This window comes from Oryctolagus cuniculus, chromosome 15 (assembly GCF_964237555.1).
Source record: "Oryctolagus cuniculus chromosome 15, mOryCun1.1, whole genome shotgun sequence".
In the NCBI taxonomy this organism is placed as follows: Eukaryota; Metazoa; Chordata; class Mammalia; order Lagomorpha; family Leporidae; genus Oryctolagus; species Oryctolagus cuniculus.
Window position 1 is genome coordinate 28,637,837 of NC_091446.1, and position 27,112 is coordinate 28,664,948.

At 54.5% G+C, this 27,112-nt stretch overlaps 2 long non-coding RNA genes across 8 annotated transcripts in view; one reads left to right on the top strand and one right to left on the bottom strand.

The window, feature by feature from the left end:
* Positions 1–6,900: 6,900 nt before the first annotated feature.
* On the top strand, positions 6,901–16,891 carry LOC103351408 (uncharacterized). Of its 5 annotated transcripts, none has more exons than XR_007911095.2 (6): positions 6,901–7,059; positions 7,883–7,961; positions 10,160–10,497; positions 11,143–11,226; positions 12,629–12,864; positions 16,775–16,891. It is a non-coding gene; the product is annotated as an uncharacterized lncRNA (long non-coding RNA). The 5 variants fall into 5 exon arrangements; XR_011382317.1 differs by having other exon boundaries at positions 12,650–12,864; XR_011382318.1 differs by having other exon boundaries at positions 10,160–10,459.
* The window catches only part of LOC103351407 (uncharacterized), a 43,394-nt gene continuing 29,719 nt past the window's right edge, over positions 13,438–27,112 (bottom strand). For 2 of the 3 annotated variants that reach the window (XR_011382314.1, XR_011382312.1), the window contains exons 3-6: positions 18,894–18,967; positions 18,654–18,760; positions 17,735–17,880; positions 13,438–13,792 (exon numbers count right to left, since the gene is read on the bottom strand). This is a non-coding gene — a long non-coding RNA (uncharacterized lncRNA). Of the gene's footprint in view, positions 13,793–15,785; positions 15,991–17,734; positions 17,881–18,653; positions 18,761–18,893; positions 18,968–27,112 lie in introns of all 3 variants that reach the window. The other variant, XR_011382313.1, reaches the window with a different exon arrangement.

The window sequence follows — 27,112 nt, forward strand, 5'->3', positions numbered from 1 at the left end:
GATATGGGATGTAGGGGTCCCAAGTAGCTTTTTTTTTTTTTTTAAGATTTATCTATTGAAAAGCAGAGTGACAGAGAAAAGAGGAAAAACAGAGAAAGAGAGACACAGATGGTCCATCTTCTGGTTCACTCTACAAATGGCTGCAACAGCTAGGACTGGAACTGGCTGAAACCACAAGCCAGGAACTCCATCTGGGTCTCCATATCAGGGACCAAAATAATTGGACCATGTTCCTCTGCTCTCCTAAGTGCATTAGCAGGAAATTGGATTGGAACCCGCAGCCTGATATGGGATGCCACCATTGCAAGTTGGGGCTTGGCCTGATGCACCACAAATGCCACGCCCTACTCTCTCCCACCCCCCACCAGGCAGATTCTTTTTCTTTTTTTAAAAAAACTTATTTATTTGAAAGGCAGAGTTACAGAGAGAGAGAAGGAGAGAGAAATCTTCCATCTGCTGGTTCACTTCTCAAATGGCTGCAATGGCTGGAGCTGGTCTGGCTCCAAGCAAAGAGCCAGGAACTTCTAGGTCTCCCACATGGGTGCAGGGGCCCAAGCACTTGGGCCATTCTCCACTGCTTTCCCAAGGACATTAGCAGGGGGCTGGATAGGAAGTGGAGCAGCTGGGCTGTCCATATGGGATGCCAGCGCCGCAGGTGGTGGCTTTACCTGCTGTGCCACAGTGCTGGCCCCAAGACAGATTCTGACCACTGTGCCAAATCCTTGATCCTGAAAGGGATCTTAATGTTTCCATTTTACAGATGAGGAGCCTGAAGCCCAGAGGAGTTAGGTGAGTAGGACCACAATCACACAGCAAATACTGGCTTCGTGGCTAGGACTGGAAGTGCTCCACTGCGAACTTGACTTATGGTCAACCCTCTCACTGCTGATGCCCTCCTCTGCCTGCTGGAAACAGGCTATCTTCCTTTCAAAGACTCATTCTCCGCTGGCGCCATGGCTCACTAGGCTAATCCTCCGCCTTGCAGCGCTGGCACCCCGGGTTCTAGTCCCGGTTGGGGCGCCGGATTCTGTCCCGGTTGCCCCTCTTCCAGGCCAGCCCTCTGCTGTGGCCAGGGAGTGCAGTGGAGGATGGCCCAAGTGCTTGGGCCCTGCACCCCATGGGAGACCAGGATAAGTACCTGGCTCCTGTCTTCGGATCAGCGCAGTGCGGCAGCCACTGGAGGGTGAACCAAGGGCAAAGGAAGACCTTTCTCTCTGTCTCTCTCTCTCACTGTCCACTCTGCCTGTAAAAAAAAAAAAAGAGAGAGAGAGACTCATTCTCCCTGGGCCATACTTGCAGCCGGGCTCTCCCTACAGGTCTCAGGGAGTGACTGAGCTCTGCTTCCAGTCCTTTTAACCCCCTGTTCCCTGGGTCCCCTCTGTGGCTTACTGGGCATATGATCCTGGAGGAGTGAAGCCCATCCTCCTGTGGCCTGGAGGAGTGAGTGATGGCCTTCCCTCTGCTCCTGCCTTGCCCTTTGGAATTTCAGTTTCCTACTTTGGATGACAGAATGGGACCAAGTGCTGTTCCATGAAAGATTCCCTGTGTCCTGGGTGTGCAATGCACACACACACACGCATGTACACGTGCACTCATGGTCTCATCACCAACCTGCTCAAGGGATTGGTCAGTCCATTCCTGCTGCCATAACAAAATGCCTTAGATTGGATCATTTGTTAGCAATAAAACTTTATTTCTCACAATAAGACAGCAAATTCAATATTTGAGGAAGGCTCTCTCTCACCCTCACAGGTGGCAGCCCTTGCTACGTCCTCACATGGCAGAAGGGGAAAAGGGACACCCTGGCTCCCTCAACCCTTGTAATCAGGATTTACTAGTCCTGCATCGGAGAAGAGGTTTCAGCAAACATTCAGATCATAGCAAGACCCTAAACTGGGAGTGAGGCCAGAGTCTTAGAATGCACATGTCAAGCGAGTTGCAAGGAAGGGAAGACAAATAGGGGAATGGTTCTGGGGAGCGGAGATTGAGGAGCTGACTTCCTGAGGTCCCCTGAGAGCAAGGGGCAGGGGAGGCACAGGTAACTAAGGCAAGAGGGAGGAGCCTGGCTCCCTGAGGGCTGCCTGGTTGAGCGCAGCCCCACAGCAAGCCGGAAGGTGCCGTGCCCGAAGGTGCTGGTGGGGGTCAGACAGGGAGAGGTCTGAGAGGGAGGCTAATTACCATTGAATATTCCCACCCTGCAGCTGGACTGGAGTTCCCAGAGTGCCATCTGGGAGTGCCTGGGATGTGTGTGGGGCAGCTGGAGGGATGGCCGCGATCTACCCAGCACCTGTCCTGCCCCCAAAGGCTGATGATGTAACAGCATAAAAATGCAGCAGAGAGCAGGGGCTTTTGGAATGCTGCTAGGAGGAGGACTGGTCCAAGTCTCCGTGATATGGCTGGGATAAGACAGCTGTTGCCTCTGTTCTGAGTCTGGAAGGCGCAGTTGGAGCCTGGGTCCGCTCACCTTAATTCCAGTCCTTCAGTTGTGGCTCACGAACGACTCTCTTTCCAAGGACCAAAAATGACCTGGGCTGCACCTGTCAGCCACAGAGACCCTCAGTAGAAATCTTCAGGACACAGGAAAGAGCCCGCCCTTGACTGAAGTAGAGGACTTCCTGTTAGGAAGAGAGCATTCAGACACTGGGGGATGCTTTTTATTTTCAATTTTTTATTGTTATTTATTTGAAAGGCACAGTGAGAGAGAGAGAGAGAGAGAGAGAGAGAATCTTCCATTCTCTGATGTACTCCCTAAATGGCCAGCCCCAATATCTTTTTCTTAGCCCCCCCATATCTATTCCACCCTCCCCACAGCCACATCTCCCCTCCCTGGTCTTCTGATGCCCTTATCAGCCAAGCACCTTCAAACCAGGCCTCCCTCATGGGCTTCCTACCTCGTCGTACCTGCTCCTCAACAATGCTTCACCCCAGCCCTTCTGAGTCATTGGCCAGGATTCCTCCCAAGCACCTTGGATGTGAACTTGCCTACAGATTCTGTGGCCTAGATGCTCTGCTAACCAGGACCAGAGGGTGGGATGGAGAGTTGGTGACAGACAAATTTCCCTTCTGCTTCTCCATCTGAGCTCCTGGGTGGGTCACAGCATCCTGCAGAAGGAATCCAGCAGGTGCTTTCCCCACCTTTCCCTTTCCTGGTCCCTAACCTGAGCACGCCCCCAACAGACACACACACACACACACACACACACACACACACACGGTTGCTCTCCAAACTCTCATTGTCTTTGAAGGCAGCAGCTGAGCCTCACTCATTCACTCCTGTGCCTCAAACACACACTTCACAAGTTACAGATTCAGTAAATATTTATTGAAAGAATGAGCCTCCAACTTCCCCTGGTCTGGTTCCCTCTTTTCTCAGTGCACAATCCTGCCAGTCGCCCAGCAGCCACACACTGCTTCTTCCCTGCGGAGCTTTGGAGGAGCCGGTCAGCCGCATGGCATTAACCTCTTTCAGTCCCAGTGCCGGGGGAGAAATGCATCCACGTCCAGGTCTGGGACGGGGAGCCAAGCACACAGCCGCCCGCCTCCCCCTGAGCCCAGAGGCCCCCGGGGAGATTGTCTCGCCTCACTCATCCTTGCCGCCAAGGCCTCCTCGCCTGTATTTATACACACTAAAGCTTCTGCCCGAATAAAACATCCATGTAAAATCCAATTTCCTCAGAGTCTCCTTTGGAGCCTGGGCCCGAGATGGAGTAGGTAACCCCGGCGGTAACCGCCTGAACCACTCCTGCTGGCTGCAAAGGTGAGGCCCATTTTTCAATTATCTATCTGCTGTGACAGCAGCGGTCCAGCCGCCGAGCCAAGGCAGGGGGAGGGGAGGGGGAGGCAGAGCGGGGGAGGCAGGAGAAGGAGGACAAGGGCACGGTTGGGGGGGGCACGGAGACGCCCGGGGAGGGGGGCACAGGGAAGAGGCTCTGGCATGCGGCACCCAGTAGGTGCTCAGGAATGGTTTGGAGAAGGAGAGCTCGGCAGAGCGAATAGGGAGGGTTGGGGCGAGGCGAGGAGAGGGGGCGAGCTGGAGAGGCAAGGAGTGGGTGGAGAGAGGGAGCGGGGACGGGAGGGGGAGGGGAGGCGAACGCGGATGGAGCCAACAAGAGGCTCCTGTGTCAATCCGTGGAAACGGGAGGCAGAGTGATGCGGTCACAGCTCCTGCCATCAATATCCTCTAATATAAATGTCAGTGATGCTATTTTCCGCGCAGTCATTTCGCACACTGCTGATTACATTAACGTATAATGGAGGGGCGCCGGCTCCACTGCTTTCTCCCCTAACCCTCCCCCCGGTGATGTGTCAATAGCCGCCTCCATGAACAAGTCAATTTTCTGCAGGCTTGGCAGCGGAATAAATCTGCCCGGCTATGGGGAGAGCTGCAGATATTTATATACCCGGCGCCTGCCTCCCGTGTGCGCGCGCGCGAGCGGGTGCGCGGCGGGCGCGGGCGCGGGGGCCGGGGGGGCTCCGGGGCGCGCCGCCGAGCAGAATGATTTCCAGCCCCGACTCAATAAGAGGAGAATTTAGAGCGGTCCCTGAGCTGGGCTCCCAGAAACAGCCTTACACGTTTATTTTCCTTAGCTGAACAGGAAAGGCGAGAATTATATGTGGATTTATAGGACAGGCGCAGCTCAACCCAAATGCTCCCGCTCCAGGGGGCGGGGAGGGGAGGGCGAGGGGGAGGGAGGCGGCGGGCCAAGCGCCGGCCGCTGGGACCCCCGCTCGCGCCGGAGCTGGTAGGGGCCCACCCCCCTCTCCGGTCGCTTTAATTACATTTGTTCTTGTCCTTCGTGAGGGCGAGACTTCGGCACGGCCCGCATGGGGGTGGGGGAGGCGCAGGCCGGGACTGCCTGGAGAAGGGGGAGGGGAGGGCGCCAGGAAAGGGGACGTGGGGAGATGGGGGGGGTGCTGTCAGCTTCGGCTCAGAGCGGATCAATAGTACGAGATCTAATGGGCTAACTGCCAAGCGGGCGCACCGAGGCGCTGCCCCGCGGGGGAGGGGGTGCGCGTAGGACGAGAGAAAGGAAGGGGTTGGGAGTGAGAGTGAGGACGGGGGAGGGGGAAGGGCAGGGGGCGTGGAAGCGGTGGGGGGAGGGAGAAGGGGTCCCAGGGCGCGCCGGCGGGAAGGGGCTGGACAGGGGTGTGAATCCCACATCCTCGCCCCTTTCCACCCTGAGCGAGAGAAACAGTCCCGGAGCTGCCCGACCCCCGGCCGCCGGCCTCTCGGGCCGCCACCGTGCAGTGGAGCCGCCAGGGGGCGGCGCGACCCCGCGCTCGCCGCGCCGATCGCAGCGCCCCGACCCGTGTGACCCGTGCCCTCCACCGCCTGACCCCTGCGCGTCGCCCTGGGCCGGGTCCAGAGGCTTCCCCGCGAGGCGAGGGTGTGCGGAGGGCAGCTCCCCCGTCCCCGCCCGCCCAGCACGTAAGGCACCAGAAGGCTGTCACCGCGTCTGGCCTAGCGCCTTGGGACCCTGGAGCGGACAGAGCCAGGGGTCTGGGTCACCGGGCCTGAGACTGACCAGATTTCCCCAGAGATAAGCAAGGCCACTGCAGACGCGGCGTCCGAGGCCGTGCGGGTTTGGGTCTTCGAACCCTGGCGGGGGAGCGCGGGACGGCCTCGCGTGAAGGGTCCTTCTGCACGTGCGGAGCGGTGCGGCCGGCCGCTAAGGAGACCGGCCGAGGTCGCTGGGGATGAAGGTCTCACGCCTCGCTTTTAACTCTTTCAGTTCCCGGCCATTGCCAGAGCCCATCATCTCCTGGCCTCTGACTATCCTTTTCCCAGCCCCAGAGACTGTCCCTCCCCAAACTGAGTGAGAATCAAACAGCCGCACACCACTGCCACCCGGAGAGGGGAGTCCGGTGGTGGCCGCCCAGTGGCTCTGTGCCTGGGGGTGGGGGGAGCAGAGCTATCAGAACCACTGGGGGGGGGGTGTTTGGACAAAAGTTCGTTTACCCATAGGCCCTTATTGCATGGGGTGCATATGTGCCTGCGGAGGTTAATTCTGGTCCATTCCCACGTGGACACTGTGTGAAGCAAGGTATTACTATGGCATATTTGCTCATGTTGGGTGTGGCAGCTGAGCCTGGGGGTATCTGCCCCATGCACCTGTCTGTGTATGTCTGTCATTGAGTGAATATTGCTTCACGCACCCCTTTGTGCATCGTCTCTGCAAATGTCACTGGGTACGCGTCGTCCTGTGTGTCACTGATGTCACCATCAGCGTTTGTTGAGAGCACCTATTGTGTGCGTGTCGTCTTATGCGCCCACGTCCTCATGAGAGTGAGCGTGGGCCCCACAGCGTGTTTGCATCTCTGTGGGCTCCATTGTTGGGACACAGCCATTGTCTCCATGTCATTGAAAGTGTGTGCTGGCGAGAGCTCGTGACACAAATGGAACGGAGCTGATCTGCCCCAGAAGCAAAGGCGGCAATGACCTTCTTTTTCCAATTATATCCTGGTCAGAGGTGAGCGACCTCTCCCCACTGAGGCCGCTTCTTGTCATGCAAACCGAGCAGCGGGATGGAGATTAGAGGAATGTGACCGAGTCACGTGTAAAAACAATCAGCTATCAATGGGCTCCGATCAATGCCCCAGATTACAGATGAGCCTGGGGCAAGCAGTCATTTTGGGAAAACTCAGTACACAGCCACAGACATGTCACATACCCTGAGACCCGCGTGCACTGCCACAGCCTGGAGACAGGCAGGAAACAGGTTGGGGAGAGCTGGGTGAATGAATGGCGCCCAGTCTGATTGGGGGGGGGGGCTATTATTAGTAGTGAGTGGTTGTGTTGTTTTTACAAAAGATGCAACCTTTATTGAGCTGGTAGCGGGCAGTGTAAAAGCTTGTGCTGAGCGCTTTCTATTTTAAGTCTGGAGAGTTAGGGTTCTAACTGGGTCACAGCAGGCAGCGAGGGGATTGAAGGAAACTCTCGTGTCAGGAACAGGAGCACAGGAGCAGCACAGTCTTGGGCCAGCTGCGGACAGGGGGTGGGTCTGCAACAGAGGGGCTCCTGGGGACAGTGCTGAGACACAAATGTCTCCAGGGTGACAGGTAGGCTGGGGAGAACTGAGCTGGGTGGGGGCGGGGCCTGCAGGAAGGGTGAGTATTTTTTGGAGGGTGATGATGGCAGGCACTTAGGGGACTGTAAGGACCAGCTGAAGGGCTGAGACTGGGTTAGATGGGTGGACGAGAAGATGGGAGGGGTCCTGGCTCTCACTTGACTTGACTCTGGTGTTAGCTGAGCCTACCTCTGGCCAGCAGTCGCTGTGGGTGCCGCAGTATCCTATCCTCTGTGCCCAGGGGGCCTCGCTGAGGCCTTGAGTTGTGTGAGTCAGGTGTGCTTTATGGATGTCCCGCTATGCCTTACCCAGCAGGGATGCAACAATGGACAAGAATGCCCTTGGGGGTTTATAGTTTCCTATAAAAGAAAACATTTGAAATACTTTAATATCTCTATTTCTCTCTCTCTTTCTCTCTCTACTTTGGAAAAAAGTGGTGTTGCATGGGGCCCGCTACAGGCCATAGCAGGTTAAGTGCATGCTATGACAGCAATGGCATCCCGTATCAGAATGCCAGTTCAAATCTTAGCTATTCTGCTTCCCATCTAGCTTCTTGCTGATGCACCTGTTAAGGCAGTAGAAGATGGCCCAAATACTTGGGTACTTGCCACCTATGTGGGAGACCAGGATGGAGTTCCTGGTTTCTGGCTTTGACCTGGCCCAGACCTGGCTGGCTGTTCTGGTCATTTGTGGGGTGAACCAGGAGATGGAAGATCTCTGTCTCTCTGCATTTCAAATAAATAAACTTAAAAAAAATGTTGCATAAGAGAATACCATCTGAATTCAAATCCCATTGTGCCTTTTACCAATTTCAGTTTATGAATTCTGAAACCCTCCTTTCCTCCATTCATGGAATCAGGACACTCCCCTCTTAGGATTGCTGGGCAAATTTTGGTAAGATGGTTAGCCCAGTGCTGGGCTATGATGATGTAAATGTGGCTTCTGCTACCCTCACCTTCTGTTTTTCTAGTACAGTGCCTTTGGGAAAAACCCCATCTTGTGTCAGCAGAATGAAGGTGAAAAAGGACTTATAGCTTGGAAAAGATAATGGGGTGTTTAGGAGACCCCAAGAGGTTGCAGGTTAGGGCAGAGCAGAGGCAGTGCAGGGGCTTGCTTGGGGGTGTGGGAATCCTGACATGGAGCAGACGGGGTGGGGAGAGAGACTGTGGGTAGTACAATGAGGCAGGGGGGAAAGGTCCTCTGTGCAGACCCCAGCACACCTAGGACAGTGCAGTGCTGACTCTGCCCCTCCCCCTGCTGGTAGCCCATAGATCTCCAGAGGGCTGCCTGGGGGCTCCTGTCCAACCTCACAAGATCATCCGCGCCTTTCCTGGAGCAGCCTCTGCAAGCTTTCCGCTCCCACCACCCGACCATAGCTACAGCAGCCCCCTCTGCTGGCCTCAGCGGCACTAGAACCGGGCCCTGCCTCTGCCTGTCTCTGGTTCCTTCCAGCCGGCTCCGAGATGACATGAGAGGTCGCAGCAGGCCCATTTTATAGCCTGGGAGATGGAAGGCCAAAGAATCTCTGAACCAGGCCTCCTTAGTCAACCTCCGTGCAGACAGCTCAGCTAAATGGCTAAGCTGCAGGCTCTGGAAGTGGAGCCCCGAGCTTGAGTCTGAAGCTTGATTCTTTCATGTCTTAGCTGGTATGAACTTGGGCAAGTCATTGCGCTTGTTTAGCTTCAGCTGGAAAAAATGGGGACAATGATAGCCTTCTCCTGGGCTGGTTGTGAGGTTCAAATAGGGCAGTGCACATTAAAAAACGTTTAGCGCAGGTCACTAAGTAAGTGATCAGCCAATTCTTCAAGCATTTGCCCAAGAAAAGCCCTGCTGTGGCAGGAGTGGGGCTCCAGCCCTGGACTGCGGGCTTCTGGGGACCTTGCTGCCCAGGGTTTGCTTATGCAGATCCCAGAGCACCAAGTGCCTGAGCAGCTGCAGAATCTGCTCCTGCTGCTGCTGCTTTACAGGGTGGGCTGGGGGCCGACGAGGGTCTCCTGGTTACTGTGCAGGGCACAAAGGGTTAAGGCAGGTGGGGGTGCTGGCATGAGAGTGGGTCACCCCTCCCTTTCCACTAGTTATTCTCCTCTCCAGGTGTTTTTGTGGCTTTTCCCTCCTCCCTTGGGGTGGGAGTGGGGGCTGCTGGGTCCACTTCGGGCTTAGTTATTGTTTTAATTTTGGTGCTGGCTCCCTGGTGCCTGGAGTAGATAATGAAAGAGGAAAAGAGAGGTCAGGGTGGTGCCCAGGCAGCAGATTTCTGCCCGTCAGACGGGGCCAGGGCCGATGGGGAAGTGGGGGGGAGTGTTAAGTTAATATCAATAAAGCAACTGGAGTCTCAGAAGTGAGGCGCTGCAGAGCCCAGCACAATGTCTTTGTACTCTGGGAGCCTAAAGGGGCGCTTGGCCCAGCCACAACGAATCCTGAGAATGGAGCTGGCCTGGGGGTGGGGGTGGGGGTACAGTGAGCACACGGGCTCGGTGGCAGCTAGGAGTGACAGTGGGACAGGGAGGAGCTGGGCAGAGGACGAGTCTCATCTGTCTCATGCCCAGGCCACTCACTGCCTTTTGTTTGCCATAGCTCACCATACTGTCTAGCCCGCTTCAGGGTAGCTTAGGGGAGGGTGCTGTGGGTCCACTGGAGACGGAGAAAAATGAAAAAAGGAGGCAGCCAAGTACAGGGGTTGAGATCACAATCTTTGCTGCCAGACAGACCTGGGCTCCTGGCAAAGTTCTTCCTGGCTGTGTGACTCTGGGCGAGTTACCAGACCTCTCTGGGCCCCAGTTTCTTCTTCTGCGAGATGCACTAATAGTGATGCGAGCTTCCTAGGGTCACAACATTGTCTTCAGAGACTGCAGCCCAGGGCCGGGTGTGCAGTGAGTGCTCAGTCGATGCTGGCAACCCTCATCACGCCTGTTTGCCTCAGCTGTAAAATGGGGGTACCAGTTGTAACTTCCCCATAGGGGTCTGGGGCGAGGAAATTAGATAAAGCCTGCGAAGTGCTTAGCACGCTGCCTGGTACATAAATAAGCCCTCAGTACACGTGGGCTGTGGTTATTCTATTATTTTTATCTTTATTATTCCCTGCTGTCTTGCAGCTGGTGATTTACTAGAGGAGACAGGCCCGGCCACTCCCTCCCTCGCCATCCACCTGCGAAGGGCTGCCTGAAACCCAGCCTACTCAGAGGGCACTCTGCGTTGCCTTTTACAGTCTGGGTGGACAAAGAGAGGCTTCAGGAGCCAAGCCGGACCCAAAGGAGAAGGAGACACCCGCCCCCCCCCCCACGGCCACCTCTGTCCCCAGGAGAAACCTGCCGCATCACCGCTGCCGCTGACCCGCCCCTCCCAGCTGAAGACACACCTGGGCTGGAGGAGGACGCTCACCTGTTTCCCCATGGGCAGCTCTATGGGCCTGGGGGGGAACAGGGTCCCATCGGTGCTCCCCAGTTCTCTCTCAAGGCTGGGGGTGGCAGAGAGGGGGGGTTTAATGTTTCCCACTTGACCTTTCCTCCCCCACCCCCTGCCCCCAGCGCAGCGGGCGGGCGGACTGAAGGGCTGAATGGAGCGGAGGGCACGATTTTCACATTAATGGCAGCATATGTTGTGCTTATTGACACCGCAGGGTCGGTGCTTGTGGTGGTGGTGGTGGGGGGTGCCTAGGAGGCCACAGGCAGGAGGGGGCAAGGGGAAGAGGAGGCAGAGGGGAAGGCTGCCTGCGGGTGGGGGGTGGAGAGGGGAGCCTGGGGCCTGGGGGGAGGGAGGCAGGAACAATATTGTTGCAGGAGCACACCAGGTGCTCGCTGTCAGCCGAACAAAAAGGAAGAGTCAGCAACTCTGGGGGGGTGGGGAGGCGGGAGCCACCGCCTGCTCCAGTCTTGCAGCCTCTCCCTGTTAACCCCTGCTCTGCTGGGCAGCTGAAGAGCAGAGGGGCCCCTGGGACTCCCCACAGCCCTGGGCTCTTCGGAGTCACCGCATTCCCCTGACGATCTGGGAGATGCGGTTGGGCAGTGGCAAGACTTCGATCCACCTTCCCCAAAGCCGGAAGGAATAGCAGGCTCTCTCCGTCCTTCCCTTTCTGCAGCGGAGGGGTTTGCGCGGCCTTGGGAAAGTTGGCAAAGCAGAGTGGCGGGGGCCGATGACCTTGAGCTTCGGAAGGCAGCTGCAGGTGGGAGGCTGTGTGGAGAGGGCCTAACAAAGAGGGTGAGGGACTCTGCACTGCAAAGACCCCCGATGCTCCCTCTCCCTGCTCTGGCTGCAGATTGCTCGCCTCCTGGAAGTCTTCCCAGGGCCCTGGCCTGGGGCAGGGGAACAGGAGGAGCGGGGGATCGGCTGTTCCTAGCGCTGGCTTTCAGTTGACGGAGAAGACTGGGCTGGCTCACTTCTCAGCCAGGAAAGTTCTGGAGGCTCATCTTGGAATGGTCGGGGTGGGGGGGGGGTAGCTAGATGGCAGAATGGACTCCCACCCTGGACTCCCATTCTGGGGGTCTAGAGGGCACTCGGGGGTCCTGGCTGCGGAGCCAAGCTGCAGGTGTCTCCAGCTGTCATTGTCCTCCTCCCTGCCCCCACCCTCCCTACAGGGAAGCAAGGTGCTCAGGGCTGCTGGGACTGCTTCAGCTTTCTCACTGCCAGGGGAGCCCAGGCTGGGGGGAGGGGGCCGTGTGCGCAGGGGAGGAGGGGTGGAGAGGCAGCCCTGAGGAGGGGGGCTGTCCTTTTGCCTTAGGAAGGCAGAGTTAAGGCTTGTACCTCCACCCTTGAATGTTGGTCTCCCTAGAGTCTGTGACCTGGCATTCTGGAGCCTTCCATCGTTCATTCACTTCCAGCGTGGCTAGTCTAGAGTCCTCATCTTGGTCGCCCTGGACGAGTGTCCCAACTGCCCACGCTTGCACACGGGCGAAGCCCCTAGAGGGCAATGGCCACCTTTCCATATCCTACCCTCTGGCCCCATCTCCGCCCGGCCGGCGCCGGGACCTCAGGCTCTTGCCACCCCAGGCTGCAGGCGAGGCGGGCGCGCCGGTCGGGAGCCTCCTCTACGCGCTGCTCTTGCAGACACTCTGGGCCCGCTCGCGCTCCGGGTCCTCCGGGCCTTCTCCCGCGTCGCGCACGAAGCCCCGGGCCAGCCCCGCCGCGCTGCTGGCCGCCGCTCGCGCGCGGGCTCCTCCCTGGGCTTCGGGCCCGGGCCGCGCCCCCCTTCCGCGGCCCTCTCGCCGGGCTCCAGCTGCGCGCGGAGCGGTCCCCGGCTCGGCTCCAGCTCCTCAATGGCCCTGCTCCCCCATTACCCTGATGTCGGCCCCTCTCCCCCTCGGCTTTATCGGCTCTCAGCCGGCTCCGCCAGGGTAATGAGGGCCCTCCTAATTACCATTGCACAAACTCCACTTACATTAACAGCTCCATCCGAGGAGCGGCAACATCTGCTGCTCGCAGGCAGGCGCCCTCCCCCGCCCTGCGCTCCCCGCCCCTCGTGCTCCCCTCTTTCCCGGCCCTCTTCCCGCACCCCGACCCTCCCTGGCCCCTTCCCCAATCCTTGCCTTCTAATCTCTCCTTTCACACCCTCGCTACCACCCTACCAGCCAGGTCTTTTTCAACTTCAGCATCCCAGGATGGGAGAGATCCGCGCAGAAGCGACCCCCAGAGACATGATGAAGACACTCAGCGGGCTGGGCCACAACTCCGAAGACCCAGAAACTCAGGATCCCAGAAACCCAGCCAGAAAGCCCGGAGCCGATAGAAAGTGGAAGCAGCAGAGCCGGAAAGAGAGGGGGTGGGTGTCTCTGATGCCCACTCAGCGTGCAGAACCACCTGCAAGGTATGTATGTGTGTGAATGCACATATCTTGTGTTTTGCGTGCTCATTTATTTAGCATCATGTATGTGAGAGCGTGCATGTCAGTGTCTTTACTGTCATGGGTATCTGTGCATTCATGAGTGCATGTGACAAGCATTTGTGTCATGTGTACAATTATACTCCCCAGTGTTTATCTTTGTGCTTGCCTTTTGTAAGCGTGTGTCTGTGTATATGCACATCCTTGTCCATCATGTATGTAATTCTGTGTGTGTGATGTATGTCCGTATAGGATTCAGGTTCCAAGTCACGTGCGTGCCTTGTCTGGATGCCGCCAGGAGTGTGTGTATCTCTGCAGGCATGCCTATGCATGTGCGTATCATCTGTGTAATTATTCGATGCGAGTGGGAGCATGTGTGTGTGTTCCTGCTCCATGGGGGATGACAGGCAGTTGGGAAGACGCTGAGCCCGTTTTATCTGAGGTTAACAGGGGTCACACTTCACTCCTGGAAGTCCCTCACCCTCCTCCCCACCCTACACAATTAAGCCTCAGTGTGGTGGAAAGACAGCCAGCACACATTAAGAAAGGTCAACAATATTATCAGCTCCTAATCCAATTAGTTACTGTTTATTTGGGAATCTGGCTCTAGGTCAGCTTCCAGGGAGAAGGCCTGGGAGAGAGAAGCTGCAAGAAACCACAGAAGGTGGCCAGGGCTGCGAGGGAGGGGAGAGGGCCATCCTCAAGGCAGGGGCTGGGCATGCCGCCTCCTCCGGGAAGGTGGGCGCTCTGGGAAGGGGTCCGTGTTGCAGAGCAGGGGTTGAAGTCTGAGGTTGCATCTCCAGCTTGGGGTGCTGCCTCTCTCATCCTGAGACATCCTGCCTGTGTCCAGCCCCAGCATCCTTACGGGGTGTCTGGGAGCGGGACGGCTGCGTTGGGCTGCAGCTGGCTTCCCCTGGGATAGCAGAGGCAGAGGAGGACTTGTTGATCAACGGGCTGTTAGCTTTGGAAGCCACTCATTACTCCCACCCTCTATTTTATCACCCTTTCTCTCTGAGCCCCACAGGACCTTGACTACCTGCCACTTCAGCTCAACCAGGAGGCCCAGCTTAGCCCCACAGGGCCCCCAATCCATAAAACATGAGACCCACCTCTGTGCCTTGTGGCCTCAGGTAAGGGGCAGCTCAGCAGGACTGAGGACCCCAGGCACAAGGCGAGCAGGTTAGATGGTCTTTGCCCTGCTCTGACCCCCTCCAACCTCTGGAGAGGTAGACAAGACCCCAGCACCCAGGATTGGGGGAACTCATAGAAGGAAGAAGCTTGGCTGCCGCATTCTTGGGCCAGGTCACCAGGGCTCTCCCCTGAGTCAGCAGTCAGGGGCAGGCAGGACCTGACCATCAACCCCTACCCCAGGCCATCCTCACACACAGCTGTGGATAAGTAGAGTGACAGGAACAGCTGTGCTTCTCAAGGAGCCAAGTACGGGGTCACTTATGCTTGTCTTGGGGTGCAGTGCATAGGCCTGAGCCCCAGGGATCGGGCCACTTGTTCTTCTTGGCCTCAGTCCCCTCCTCTCAACACACAAAACCCCCGTGATTTGCTTTCTTACTGCCCTTTCACACAAACAGTCATGAAAACACTGTCTTCTGTCTCCTCTCTCTCCCTCCTGCCTCCAGAGGCGAGCACAGTGTGAAGACATTGGTCCAAGTTCAAGGACTTACAGTGGATCTAAGGGCTTCTTTGCAACAGCCTTGCTCGAAGGGTGCTTCCCTGGTTCCACCCGCAGAGAGAGAACTGTGATGCTACCACCTCCAGCTTGGACCCTGCAGTTCTCATCCTTAGTGAGCACTGCGATCACCCAGAGAAGCTCTTTTTTTTTTTTTTTTTTTTTTTTTTTTGACAGGCAGAGTGGACAGTGAGAGAGACAGAGAGAAAGGTCTTCCTTTTGCTGTTGGTTCACCCTCCAATGGCCGCCGCGGCCAGCATGCTGCGGCCAGCGCACTGCGCTGATCCGATGGCAGGAGCCAGGTGCTTCTCCTGGTCTCCCATGCGGGTACAGGGCCCAAGCACTTGGGCCATCCTCCACTGCACTCCTGGGCCACAGCAGAGAGTTGGCCTGGAAGAGGGGCAACTGGGACAGAATCCGGCGCCCCAACTGGGACTAGAACCCGGTATGCAGGCGCTGCAAGGCAGAGGATTAGCCTAGTGAGCCGCGAAGCCGGCCCAGAGAAGCTCTTTAAAGGGGGACCTGCCCAGTTTGGATCTCTAGGCTTGAGCCCCTGGAACCCATATACTAATTTACTAATGACAAAGCATGGTCTGAGTTGTAGTATAACCTCCATCTCTCAGACAAGGAAATTGAGGCCCAAGCTGGTCAAGGATACGAATTTCTCCTTCCCACCCTCCCTCCCCTCCGCTTTCTCTCCCTCCCTTCCTTCCATCTCTGTCTTTCCAAGAACCAGGTCTGCTGATTGCAGGGAATCTAGTCAGTCCCTGGAATTTTAGGACGCCGGGAAGGGCTGCCTGTTGCAGGAGCTCTCTGCCCCCAAGCCCAGCCCCTTCATGAGTGTAACTCATTCCACTGCCCTGGATTAAGCTCTCCTGTTGGCACCACAGAGCATCTGCAAGGGACAAGGCTGTTACTCCCTACTGCACACATGTTCCAACAGGGCCCTTGCTCTCGGTTCTGCTTTCGTGTTCTGGTTCTAGTACTTATCATCCATGTCACCTGGTTCACCCCATTGTCACTCAGAACCTCACCTGTAAGGTGCAGATAACAATGCTGCTTTGTAGAGTTGAGATTAGAATCAGTGGATAAGTTCCTAGTGCCATTGCTGATCCATAGATGGTAAATATTATTATTATTATGAAACCTAAAGAAATAACTATCGCATCTGCTAGAAGGGCTATCGTGAAAAGACTGACAATGTAGTACAACTAGAACTCACAGACCGTGCTGGCAGAGGGAGCTGATGGAGTTGCCTTGGACAAATACTTGTTGGCGCCTACTAATGCTAAACACGCACGCTCTACAACTCAGCAAATCAGCTCCGAGGTGGATGCTTGTAAGAAACGAATGCTTGTGTTCAGCAAAACCCACGCAGGAGGATGTTCACAACAGCTGGCTTGGTAATAATCCCGGCCTGGGACAACCTAAATGCCATCAACAATAATAGAATGAGTAAATACATTTTGGGTTAGCCTTACAATGGAATACAACAAAGCAAGGAAAAAGAAAGGACAACTGAAAATGCATTAATAATAAAGATAAATCTCAATGATACAGTGAAGTATGTTGGACATAGAGTACCCAGTGTGTGATTCATTTAGATAAGATTCAAAAACATGGCCAGCGTCGTGACACAGCGAGTTACTGAGTTACGCTGCTGCCTACAATGCAGGCATTCTATATGCGCACAGGTTTGAGCCTGGCTGCTCCACTTCCAGACCAGCTCCCTGTTAATACGGGAAAGCAGTGAAAGATGGCCTAACTGCTTGGGCCCCTGCCACCCACATGGCAGGAGTTCCTGGCTCCTGGCTTCTGCTCGGCCCAGCCCCAACTGTTGAGGCCATTTGGGGAGTGAGTCAGTGGATAGAAGACCCCTCTGTCTCTCCCTCTTTCTCTCTGTAACTGTGCCTTTCAAATAAATAAATTCATCTTTTAAAAAATTTCTATAACAAGCAAAATTAATCTATCATAATAAAAGAATAGGTGACACTGGGGAAAGTCACAGAGGATTTCTCTAGAATGCTAGAAATATGCTATATCTTAATCTGGTTAGAGGTGTGTGTGTGTGTGTGTGTGCGTGTGTGCGGCGTGTGTATAAAAATTCACTGAGGGGCTGGTGTTTGATGCAATGGGTTAGGCTTGTGCCTGCAATTCCAGCATCCTATATGGGTGCCTGTTCAAGTCCCTGCTGTTCTACTTTCAATCCAGCTCCCTGCTAATGCGCCTGGGAATGCAACTGAAGATGGCCCAAGTGTTTGGGCCTCTGCCACCCATGTGGGAGACCCAGAGAAAGTTCCTGGTTCACTGGCTTCCATAGAGCCCAGCCACAGCCATTGCAGCCATTCAGGGAATGAACCAACAGATGGAAAATCTCTCTCTCTCTCTCTCTCCCTCCCCCTCCCCCCTCCTTATCCCTCTCTCTGTGACAATGCCTATCAAATAAATGCTTTTTTAAAAAAATCACTTGATTATTACACTTGACGTCAATTACACTTCAATTTTAACAGACAATTGGGCTCTCAGGTAGCCTGAGACAGATCCCTAGGAGGAACACAAAGGACTTTGCAACTCCAGAGAAGGAGTGCATCTGGCAGCTGCTGCGCCGGAAGGGAGGGTGACAGGTAGAGGACAGAGCCAGGGTCTTCTCACTGGGGCATAATTGCGTGAACGGTGAGCAGGAGCAAGAAGGCTGCACAGTTTGAGACTGGATCAGGAGCCTTTCTGGGTGCCAGCCTGGAAGTCCACATTGACTGGGTGTCACAGGGTTTGAGCAGGACAGGGGCATCACTAAGTGTTCTTTAGGTGATTCACAAGGCAGCTAGGGGATGGAGCAGGGAGAGGCAGGAGCAATGTGACTTGGCTGCTGCAATGAGCAGGCCTGCTGCAGCCCCCAGGACGAGGGATCTGGGACTTCAGATGCTTCGGGTGATGAGATGAAAGGGGTTTCTCCTGCTTCTTTACACTGATCTCCTTCAATGAACCTGGATGACTCAACTAAGCAGGAAAAAAGTACGAGTGAAGGAAAAAGAAACTGGTGCTAGAAACATGCTTGGAGGGGCAGGCGGAGAAGCGGACACGGTTCTTCAGAGTCATTTCTCCAGCCCTGGGCAGGAGGAAGGGGCTGTCCCTGCAGGCCTGCAAAGGAGCAGGGCTCTGTGGGAATCTTACGGGAGGCGAGAGGTGTAGACTGATTGATGGGCAAGTCGATGATGGAGATCTATGGACAGATCCAGCAGCTTTACTCCAAAGCCATCATTCATTGAGTGCTTCCCAGGTGCCAAGTTTTCGGGTTACTGTTGACCATCAGCGCAACCCTGCAAGGTGAATGTCGTCACCCCCGTTATTGTACCGCTCTGACAAGTGACTTGCCCCAGGCTCAACTGCAAAGCTGAGATCTGAACTCAACACGGCTAACCCTCCAGAAAACAGCCCTGTAACGGGGAGAGGCTGTGCAGCCAGGCCCTCGGGCTGGGGCCCCGACCCCCAGCAGACCTGGGCTGGACTGGGCTGGGCTTTCCCACTCCCTCCCTCTTTCTTTCCCCAAGCTTTCCTGGGGAACTTTCTGTCCTTGGACTTTCTCCCAGACCTCCTCCCAGAAGGTGGGGCTTGACCCTGGTCCCTGCCCCCATCCTAACCAACATCCCCTCCTCCACTCTCTCTCCATCACTGGTGACACTCCCCACCTGCCATCACCATCCATCATTAGTACTTTAAGCTCTGCCTCAGCCCTTCAAAGTTGCTAAATCCCCTATTTGGTTCAGTTCCACTCCAGCTCCCAGCTCCCCGTGCACGGGGGACCTGATGGGACACAGGGAAATTATACACGTAATAAAGAGTCGGTTTGCTCTGATAATTCTGATAATGATGCACATCTCAGCCCTTCCCATGCACACACACACACACACACACATAAACACACACAAGTGTTGTACCCCACGCCGCCCAACCTCCGCAGCCACCCAACCCGCTGCTGCCCTGGAGCTCCCCCGCAGAGATGTCTCAAACCAAGTCTCCATCCACCCTCTGCCCCGGAAGTTATCTGGAACACCTTGTCTGTCCCCCCACGCCCACAGCACATGGCATTTACCAGCTGTGTCCTGAGGGTCTGTTCTTTTCTGGAGCCCTTAGCTTGTAGCAGGAGCAGTGTCAGTGTGGTCCACGGTGCTTGCACATGGCTGCTCCTCCGTGGCCTTGCTGAGTGAATGAATGAATGCCCACATCACTAAATCCACCATTAGAAACACATCCCATCTTGGAATATCCCCCAGCCCTACCAGCCCACACAGCACCCCTCTGAATCGCATCTTCTGCTTACACAGACACGTACCTCACCTCTGCCACTGGGGGCTCATTCCACACTCGGAGGCAGGACTACCATGAACGGCTACCTGGGAGTCTTGGCTTGGCGTGGGGGGCAAATAGGAGGGAAGATGTGTTAGGAATGGATGAGGGTTCCTGGGTGAGTGTGTGAGTGTGGGCCCGACTGCTGTGTATGGGGAGGGGACAAGTGTGTGTGTGTGTGTCACTGACAGCCCGTGGTGTCTGTGTGTGTGCCTGCATGGGTGTGCACACAAGCCTCGGATCCCCCGGACTTACCTTCTTCCCCGCCCTCTCAGAGCTATGGATAAGCATCATGGACTCTCTTTTATTTTTATTTATTTATTTATTTATTTTTGACAGGCAGAGTGGACAGTGAGAGAGAGACAGAGAGAAAGGTCTTCCTTTGCTCTTGGTTCACCCTCCAATGTCTGCCACGGCCGGTGCACCACGCTGATCCAATGGCAGGAGCAGGTGCTTCTCCTGGTCTCCCATGGGGTGCAGGGCCCAAGCACTTGGGCCATCCTCCACTGCACTCCCTGGCCACAGCAGAGAGCTGGCCTGGAAGAGGGGCAACCGGGACAGAATCCGGCGCCCCGACCGGGACTAGAACCCAGTGTGCCGGTGCTGCAAGGTGGAGGATTAGCCTAGTGAGCCGCGGCGCCGGCTCATCATGGGCTCTCATTCACGTTTCCTTGTCTCTCCCTCCCCTAAAGTTGAAGTCCTTTTAGGAGAAAGTTGTCTCCTCCCTCTCCCTACTTCTCTGCAGCCCAGGGAGGTTTAGAGAGAAAAGGTGGGGCTGGTATCTGGGAGGAGGTCTCACTTCCAGGTCAGCTTCCCTGCCATCATCGTGGTCCCTGTTCAGCCACCTGCTCCCACCAGCTTTCATCGTCACGTCCTTGCCCCCTTCTGCAACCAGAGAAAGCAAGAACCAAACAGCAGTGACAGCCCCTGAGGACTGGCGAGCTGGGACCTCCACAGCCTTCCGTGTTTGCCCATTGCCCATGGCATGACTGGCGGGCCCCAGGCATGGGGCTCTGCCTCAGCCCCTGCTAACCTCTAACCTGGTGTCTCTGCTCCACTCTTGCCAGCAAACCTGCCTTCAGCCGCTGCCCTGGCTCGCTTTCCTCCAACCACTTCCCCCAGGCCCCGGCGCTTGCAAAATCTTTTCCCTAGGGTCCTCAGAGATCACTCCCGTCGCTGAGACTGAGTCATTTTCCCAAGGTGGAGCCCTCTCCTGGGCAAATTCAGGCACTGCCACAGCTTTCTGTGCCGGCAAGTGACGTGGCCCTGCCTGGACCAAGCCCCAGCCCCAGGATGGGCTCAGGAAGAGTCTTCTCCACGTCCCCTCCTCAGGCATGCAGATTGCCTTTGGTCTCCTTACACCCAGCCCTCCCCCCCGCCCCCCGCACCCTCTGGCCTCTGCTCACTTCCCCGCCTCCTTGCTTCCCATGTCACCCTGTACTCTCTGAGCCTCATCCTTGGTGGCCTTCCTCAGGGTCTGTCCACACACAGAGCTCTCCAGGCTTCCTGTGCAGGCCACAGGGCATTGGGACATGCTGCTTGTTCTGACGGAAAGGCTTTTCCTTTGTCTTGTCGCCCATTCCACTCCCCCTCACTCTTCCAGCGTCAGCTCAGAGGCTACTTCCTGGGAGCAGACAAGTCTCCCTACGGCGTGGCTCCGGCTGGCACTCAGCACACTTGTCATTTTGTGTGGATGCGGTCACTGGCCCACTAGAGGAGTGGGGCACAGGAGCACGTCTTTGTGCATCTCTGCAACCTCTGGGTGGGGTCTGGCCTGTGGGAGGCCTTTGATACACACTTGAAGGCTGAATGAACCCAGCAGCGAGCTCAGGCTGACGGTGAGAGAATTTCAGCAAAGCCGGAACGGCACCTGCTGAAAGCAGTCCCATCAGCGTTTGAATGCCCAGGAACTTGCTGTGGCCTCACAGATGAAATCCAAAATTTTCCTTTTAGATTTTTCAGGCTCTTCAAATTTGTTTTCTTTATTTCCTATCACTTCCCTTTGCTTCCCCCCAAAATTCAGGGGCCCGTACACATGCCTTGACTTGGTTGACCTTCACACCATTCCCTTTGCCTGGAAGAACCCTCCTTTCCTCTTTATCCTCCCTAAAATCCTATTCCTCAGGATGGGCGCTGTGGTGCAGCAAGTGAAGGCCACATCAAGTGCCAGTTCGAGCCCTGGCCCCTCCATTCCCAATCCAACTTCCTGCTAACGTACCTGGGAAGGCAGCAGAAGATGGCCACGTACTTGGACTGCCCATCCACGTGGGAAACCTGGATGGAGTTCCTGACTCCTGGCTTTAGCCTGGCCTGGTCCAGCTGTCACAGGCATTTGGAGAGTGAACCAGTAGACTGAAGATCCCCCTCTTTCTCTGTGTGTATGTCTTTTTCTCCGTTAATCTGTCTTTTAAATAAATCATTTTTCAAATTATCCTACTCATCTTTCAAGTTCAAAATCAGGTTTCCATTCTTACACAAAGCTTGCCCTGACCATTCTAGCACCCGCTGAATTCCTACAACCTGTAACCTCTATACATTTGGCATATCAGAGACTGTTAACCTTGGAAGGGCCCCCGACATCACTGGCTCTACCAGAGTCTAAGCAAGCTGTATAGTTACATTTTCCAAACTCGGCATTCAAGTACCAGCCTCAAAATTCATGCTACAGCCACATATTGTCTATGATGTTATTATAAATTAACTTACTGCTTAAAATTTTATTTATTTTCATTTTGTTTGAAAGGCAGACAGATAGAGATCTTCTACCGTCTGGTTCATTCCTCAACTGCCCACACAGCTGGGGCCGAGCACATTTTGAAGTCAAGAGCCCAGAACTTTATCTGGATCTCCCACGTGGTGGCACGCACTCAGGAACTGGAGCCATCACCTGCTGCCTCTAGAGATACTCACTAGCGGGAAGCTGGGTCAGCAGTACTCAGCCCAGACGCTGGAATACGGGGTGTGGTATCCCAAGCTGCGACTTAACCACTGCTCCAAACACCTGCCCCGACTTACAGTTTTTTACTCTAGTACATTTATTTATCATTGTTATTTTTAAGGATTTATTTATTTGAGAGGCAGAGTTGGAGAGAGGTCTTCCATCCACTGGTTCACTCCCTAAATGGCTGCAATGGCTGGATTTGGGCTGATGCTAATCCAGGATCCAGGAGCTTCTTCCAAGTCTCTCACTTGAGTGCAGGGGCCCAAGCACTTGGGCCATCTTCCACTGCTTTCCCAGGCCATAGCAGGGAGCTGGATTGGAAGTGGAGCAGCTGGGACTCGAACTGGCGCCCATGTCGGATGCTGGTGTTACAGACTGAGGCTTAACCTACTACGGCACAGTGCCGGTCCCACATTTATTATTTTTAAAAAGACTTTATAAGGGGGCTGGTGCTGTGCCGTAGTAGGCTAAGCCTCCACCTGTGGTGCCGGCATCCCGTATGGGTGTGGGTTCAGGTCCTGGCTGCTCCTCTTATGATCCAGCTCCCTGCTATGGCCTGGGAAAGCAGTGGAAGATGGCCCAGTACTTAGGCCACTGCATCTGCATGGGAGACTCAGAAGAAGCTCCTGGCTCCTGGCTTCAGCCTGGCCCACCCAACTGTTTTGGCTATTTGGGGAGTGAATCAGTGATCTCTGGCTGGCTGGCTGGCTCTCTCTCTCTCGCTCGCTCTCTCTTTCCTTCTCTCTCTGTACTTCAGCTTTTCAAGTAAATAAATAAAGCTAAAAGAAAGAGAGAGAGAGGGAGGAAGGAAGGAAGGAAGGAGGGAAGAAAGGAAGGAAGAAAAGTGACACTTTTACAGTAGTTTGAAGTAACCTCACACTGTAACTAAAACAAAGGAACTTAAGTGACATGCAGTAATATGGAACATTCTTGCAATATAATATTATATACAGTAGTAAGTCAAAAAAAAGTTATATAAAGCCTATTACTATTTTTTACAGGTTTCTTTATTTACTGGAGAGGCAGAGTTACAGAGAGAGGTCTTCCATTATCTGGTTCACTCCCTAAATGGCCACAACAGTTGAATGTAGGCCGATCCCAAGCCAGGAGCCAGGAGCTTCTTCCAGGTCTCCCATGCAGATGCAGTGGCCTAAGTACTTGGACTGTTTCCACTGCTTTCCCAGGCCATCAGCAGGGAGCTGGATCAGAAGTGGAGCACTTAGGACTCAAATCGGCAGCCATATGGGATGCCGGCGCTGCAGGGGGATGCCTAACCTACTACGCCACAGCACCAGCCCCATGCTTGTTACTATTTCTAATAAAATTAAATTTTAAAATACCTTTTAGGAATAAATAAAGCTTTTGAAAAATAAAGCAAGGGGGGCCGGTGCTGTGGCTCAGCGGGTTAACACCTTGGCCCGAAGTGCCGGCATCTTATATGGGCGCCGGTTCTAATCCTGGTTGCTCCTCTTCCGATCCAGCTCCCTGCTGATGGCCTGGGAAAGCAGCAGAAGATGGCCCAGGTCCTTGGGCCCCTGCACCCACATGGGAGACCTGGAAGAAGCTCCTGGCTCCAGGTTTCGGATCAGCGCAGCTCCAGCCATTGCAGCCATCTGGGGAGTGAACCATCGGATGGAAGACCTCTCTCTCTCTCTCTCTCTCTCTCTCTCTCTCTGCCTCTCCTCTCTGTGTAACTCTGACTTTCAAATAAATTAATTTAAAAAAAGAAAAGAAAAAGAAAGCAAGAAAGTGATGCATATGGGATTCAGGATGTCAAGTGCCCTGGGCTGGAGGCTGGAACCAGGATGAAGGGACCGTTTGGCTGGTTGTGAGTTATTGCCAAGGCCTGAGATTTTGTTTTGGGTGATAAATTCATGAGATGCTTATAATATTTTTAAAAGCAACTAATAAAGAAACTAAGTATATAAGAAAGTACTCCATGCAAGAGCAAATGATGACAGTGTAAACCAAGGAATATGATAAATTCAGTTCTGTGAACCCAGGTTCTAATGGAAAAAGAAAGAAAGGAAGCTAACTGACAAGGAAGTAACTTTCTCACTCTGGGGTTCTGTGCGATTTAACGTCCTGTCAATGCACCATCAAAGATCATCGGACATTCGAACGGGGGCCTGGTCCTTTCCCTTGGATAAACAGCCCTAAAACCTCTCTGCCCTAGGCTGCCTGCTGGAGGTCCAGTGAGGAACTGGCAGCTCTGGGAGACAGTTGCCTCGCCTGGTCCTTTTGTGGGGAGACTTTGCCCTGCCGGACACAGCTCAGCCTCCCTGCGATGCATCTTGCTCTCCTCTTGGCGCCTGGCACGGGCTTGGGCACCCAGGAACCCAGAATTTGCATATTGATTGCTTCCCGATGGAGCCTCCTGCCCTGGGGCTGGAGCCTCACTAGGGAAGACAAAAGGGTTCCTGATTATCTGCTGGGACACAGCCTGGTGCCAAGTGTGAGCCCTGATTTCTTTCTAGGAGAAAATCAGCATTTTCCAAAAAAAAAAAAAAAATCTTTAAGCAATTTTCTGATAAGCTTTTAATGGGATGCAGATTTCCTCTTCGAAGTAAGTCTCCCAGCTATTTTACCAAGGGTAGGAGTTTAATTAATTTTATCCAGACATTATTTTTTTTAACAATGATTTTTAAACAATGATTCTAACCCCTCTTCTTCCCTCTAAATGTGTCCACCAAGAGGGCACCTCGAGTTGGCCCCCTCCAGGTCTCTTCCACTTGCAGCAAGGCTGAAATAAAATTTGAACATGTGCTCATAAATAAATCGTCTAAAAAGCTTTTTTATCATGTGTGTGTGTGTGTGTGTGTGTGTTTTCCTGTAACACAACTGAATACTTGAGGGTGGGCTAGGATTTCTTAGCCATATTTTTACTAACCCACAGCTGGCATTAACTGAGACTCCTTAGCCAAAAATTCTTGACCTGACCCTGCGGTGGCCCCCCTTGGCTCTGATGAGTCACCTCTACCCCCACAGAATCCATGGCTTTGGGAGGCCTGGGAGGGGGAAGGGGAGCCAGTAGAGGCCTGAGAGCATCTTCAGAAATCCTCACGGAACCCCAGCATTAGGGACAAGGCCACCTCCACCCCCTCTCCAGTGTGTGCAGGCCAGAACTGATGGTCCCTGGGGTGAGGGAGAAGACCCTTTGGGCAGAAGCTGACTCTGAGACCCCTGCCCTCTTTTGAGGGGTAGAGGCTGGGGAGGAGCAGTGGACACTGGTGCCCCAGGTTGCTGCTTGGCAGACTTTAGTCCCTGGACCTGGCCCCCATCCAGATGGGAAATGAGGGCCCCTCCATTGGACACGGGCTGTCTCTAGGCCCAGCTGACTCCCAGCTGCTCGCTCAGCCCCTCCCCCGTGGGCTGTCATAAGGGGCAGGGCTCACCAAAGTGGACCTGGGGAGCACACAATGTTCTGGGTCCACCTTGGGGATGTCAGCTTGGCCCCAGCATAATCTTCATAATCTTTTTCATAATTTATTAGTTCCGAATGTAAGTGTTGATGATAGAAAACACAGAAACTATCAGGAAATATAAAAACAAACTGTGGGGGCTGGTGCTGTGGTGTAGTGGCTTAAGCCTCTGCCCGCGGTGCTAGCATCCCCCACCTTTTTTTTTTTTTTTTTTTTGACAGGTAGAGTGGACAGTGAGAGACAGAGAGAAAGGTCTTCCTTTGCCGTTGGTTCACCCTCCAATGGCCACCGATGCACCGTGCTGATCCGATGACAGGAGCTAGGTGCTTCTCCTGGTCTCCCATGGGGTGCAGGGCCCAAGGACTTGGGCCATCCTCCACTGCACTCCCTGGCCACAGCAGAGAGCTGGCCTGGAAGAGGGGCAACTGGGACAGAGTCTGGCGCCCCGACTGGGACTAGAACCTGGTGTGCCGGCGCCGCAAGGTGGAGGATTAGCCTAGTGAGCCGCGGCGCCGGCCCACTAGCATCCCTTATGGGCACAGGTTCCAGTCCCGACTGGTGCATTTCCCCTCTAGCTCCCTGCTAGTGCGCCTGGGAAAGCAGTGGAAAATGGGCCCAGGTACTTGGGCCTCTGCACCCACGTGGGACACCCAGAAAAAGCTCCTGGCTCCTGGCTTTGGATCAGCCCAGCTCCAGCCATTATGGCCATTTGGGGAGTGAACCAGTGTCGGGGACCAACAGCATGTGACCTCTTAGTGGAAAGACAGGGCTAGACAGCCCAGACCAGATAGTACTGATAACGCAACCTTGTGTGACCTCATGCCTTAAGACCTTGTAACCTTTCCCCTACTTGCACAAGCATTGCAGCTACAAGATAAGCCCCTCCTTCCCCCGCCCGACACTCTGCCTTTCTGATATATAAGTGTGTGGTTGAAAAATAAAGCCACAGCTTGATCAGCCATCTTGTCTTGCTGCCATCTTTGTGTCTCCTGTCCCTTTCATTTCTCCTTCTAGGTGCTCCGCCCCAGTTGCTGTCCCGCGGGACGGGACAAACCAGCAGATGGAAGACCTGTGTGTGTGTGTGTCTCCCTCTCTCTGTGTAATTCTTTCAAATAATTAAATCTTAAAAACAAAAACAAAAAACACCATGAGTTGTCTTACTATCTCTCTCTCATTTTTTTTAAGATTTACTTTATTTATTTAAAAGGCAGTGACAGAGAGAGGTCTTCCATCCACTGGTTCACTCCCCAGATGGCCACAATGGCTGGAGTTGTGCCAATCCGAAGCCAGGAACCAGGAGCTTCTTCCAGGTCTCCCATGCAGGTGCAGGGGCCCCAAGGACTTGGGCCATCCTCCACTGCTTTCCCAGGCCATAGCAGAGAGCTGGGTTGGAAGAGGAGCAACTGGGACTGGAACCAACGCCCAAATGGGATGCTGGTGCTTCAGGCCAGGGCATTAACCCACTGTGCCACAGCGCCAGCCCCTATCTTACCATCTTACCATCCACCAACAACATTTCCTGTCTGTATTCCTGGTTTTTTCTTTTCTCTTAATCTATAGACTCATTTTTGCTCCACAAATGGGATCATTCTGTGCCTAGTGCTTTTCATCCTATGTTTTCTTATTGTCTCCTGAAATTGTTCCTGTGTGATTCAGTTCTTTGAGAATCTGGTTTTCAGTGGGTATGAGTTACCATTAAGTCCAGAAGCTTAGAGCTGGCTGTGGTGCCAGCATCCCAGTGGCTCCACTTCTGGTCCGACTCCCTGCTAACCAACGTGCCTGGAAAAGCAGCAGCAGCAGATGGTCCCAGTGCTTGGGCCTCTGCCACCCAGGTGGCAGATT